Genomic DNA, 2,916 nt, shown 5'->3' with positions numbered 1-2,916 from the left:
AGGCTCGAACGTATGCTAACGGCTGGCAAGCGTGAGAAACCGGTTCTGGGTCAACAGCACCAAGAGTGACTACGAGTGTGACTGTTGACAAGAGTCCGAGGAGCTGAAGAGACGGTTTGCAACACCAGCAATGAGAAGTGGCAAGTGCTCCAGGTAACAAAGATGCTATTTTCCTAGGTTTGTCTATTACACAGCATAGACACGCACTGAAAATGTCCCACTGTGCTCCACGCACGCCAGTGATGATGAGCAGAGTAGAGTAAGAAAGAAGGGTGTTGCAGTAAATAAAATCATCAGAAAAAAAAAAAAAAGGAAGAAAGAAATGGAGCTGGACTGAGCGAGCTGGCAGGAAAGAAATGCAGATCTGGAATCGCAAAGGCCTCTGGGGATCCCTGCCTGTTCCAACTGCTCGGTGTTTGTGTTCCCAGCTCTCTGCAATCATGAAGGATGTGCCGGCCTTCTTACAGCAGAGTCAGAGCTCTGGGCCGGGCTTGGCCACTGTTTGGCACCTTTTGGAAGAAGTTGTGGCATCAGCTGACACTTCAGGTGCTTGATTTTGTACAGGACCCGTGCTTTGCCCAAGGAGATGGTCTCATTAAGCTTTATGAAAACTTCATCAGTGAATCTGAGCACAGGGTAAAACCCTTTGTCCCTGGTAGAAATAATTCTTCATGCGATTGATCCTAATGCGACTCTAACTTCTCTGGAAAGGACTAGTGAGAAGGTGAAACGTAGTGATGAAGCCCTGATCTTGTGTAAGACAGCGATTGGGGCTCTGAAATTAAACACTGAAGATGTTGAAGAGACGCTCAACAATCTCCCTGGTGTGACATCAGTTCACAGCCGTTTCTATGATCTCTCCAGTAAATACTATCAAACAATCGGAAACCATGCGTCCTGCTACAAATATGCTTGACAGTTTCTGGGTTGTGTGGACATCAAGGATCTGCCAGTGTCAGAACAAGAGAGAGCCTTCACACTGGGGCTGGCTGGACTTCTCAGGAGGGAGTTTTTAACTTTGGAGAACTTTTCGTGTACCCTGTGCTGGAGTCACCGAGGAGCACTGACCACTGAGTGCTGGATTTGCAGGAGAGCAAGGAGATGAAGGACCGCCTGGAGCTTTGGTGCACTGATGTGAAGAGCATGGAGCAGCTGGTGGAACACCAGGCTCAAGACATCCTCACCTAGTGCCCCAGTGTCCTGCAGACCCTACCTCACCTTGCAAGGCAAGGTGACCCCTGAAACCATCAGCAGAGATCTGTATTCACTTGGGATGGAGTTTGGGATCCTGCTAGGAGTGGGACCTGTTCTTGCTATAAAAGCAGAGACCTGTCACTGATGGGGGTGGTGAGTACTTGGAGAAGGCTCCTGTCTTTGTAGCCTGCAAGCAGTGGGAGGGGAGCTCCAGGCCTAGGTGATGAGGAAGGGCACAAATGGAAATGGGGACAGAGTAGTCTCCACCCAAATCCACCTGAGTGGACCTTCTCCAGTGTGGTCTGAGAATGTGTCTACAATACATGCCTTTGCATTGTTCAAAAAACAAGCAAGCAGGCAAACAAACAAACATGAGGCCTCTGGGATTGAGCATCCGTTCTCAAGATGGTTCAAGGAGAAGGGACAGTGTCTCGGAGCAGTGCATCCCACGTGAGCATCTGAGATGAACACGTGATTGAGACGTGATATAGAAACAGCAGGGTGGCCCTCACTGGAACTGCGGTATATCTACCTTTTTCTAGGATAACTAAGGGATGAGTCTTCTATTAGCAAAAGCTGTGACTTCAGACAAGTCTTTTCCATCTAAAACAGTCTCTGTGTCCGAAGAGCAGTGAGCTTAGTTTTTATTCCCCTGAAGTACAATATAAATGAGTGGCATGAATAGAGATAGGAGGTGTGCATGTGTGCACATGCTCTGTGTGTGCATGTGTCCATGCATGTGTATGTGTGTTCGAACAACTATGCATGTGCACACATGTATGAGCGTGAATGTGGGCGTATGCGTATTCAGTTTAGAAATAAACTTTCCCAAAGATTTATTTCTCTAAAGTTTCTTCTGAAAGAACTAGATACAAAGTAAAAGAAAGGGAGAAATTTATAGACAAATAAATTGTCATAATACAATTCTATAAAGGGAGATTGACATGTATTTGGAGAGAATAAATGACAATAAAACTGCCAAGGATGCATGTTGTTTAGCATTCTGCCTGTTCAGGACCATTATAAAGAAGAATGAAGTACTGTCAGTGAGCTGCCCGGAAGCCCCTGTTCCTGCCGTCACAACCCCATTCCTCCTCACAGGCAGGCGAAGTGCTGCCTCCTCCTCGAAGCCCATTTCCACCTCCTCAGGGAGAATCAACCGCTCCGTGTGTTGTCCTCTAAAGTGTTTTGATTAGTCCTCAAGCATTCTGCTTATCATGTTTTATTGTAGACTTTTAGGTTTTTGTCTTTGTTGGATCTTTAATTGCTGGAGGCGAGACTCCAATAGTTTTCCCATTGTCTTTCCTTATCCTTGTGGCTCCACAACACAATTGGTAGCGGATATGTACTAAGCCACGGCACAGCTTAAAAACTGAAGTTCATTTAAAGCAAAGCAGGTAGCAAAGGGCAAAGCAGTTTCCAAAGCTCTTCTAAGACAGAGGTGCTGGACAGTGTTAGGAGGCTCTGATGAGGTGGCTGATCACAAACGAAGACCAAGCCCACAAGGGGAAAAGAGACAGATGACCATCAACCTGAAAAGCCAAGGTCTTAGTAACACACCGAGAGGGGTCCAAAGAGCTCTAGGAAGACCTGAGCAGGCAAAGGCATCCTCCATGGGGTTTCCGACTCAGGCCCAAGCTTGGGAGATTTTGAGAACCAAGGGGGCAAGAGGCCATGGCCTAGTACAGATGTCAGTGGGAGAAAAGGCATTTCTATGGGTTG

General features: G+C 47.0%; 1 pseudogene across 1 annotated transcript; it reads left to right on the top strand.

Annotated features, from left to right (window-relative positions):
- Positions 1–440: 440 nt before the first annotated feature.
- LOC308423727 (26S proteasome non-ATPase regulatory subunit 13-like) lies at positions 441–1,074 on the top strand (annotated as a pseudogene). The gene has a single exon. The product of its transcript is annotated as a 26S proteasome non-ATPase regulatory subunit 13-like (transcript).
- Positions 1,075–2,916: the final 1,842 nt, after the last annotated feature.

This window comes from Micromys minutus (genome assembly GCF_963924665.1).
Source record: "Micromys minutus genome assembly, chromosome: 8".
NCBI lineage: Eukaryota > Metazoa > Chordata > Mammalia > Rodentia > Muridae > Micromys > Micromys minutus.
This window is presented reverse-complemented; position numbering and strand designations above follow the sequence as displayed.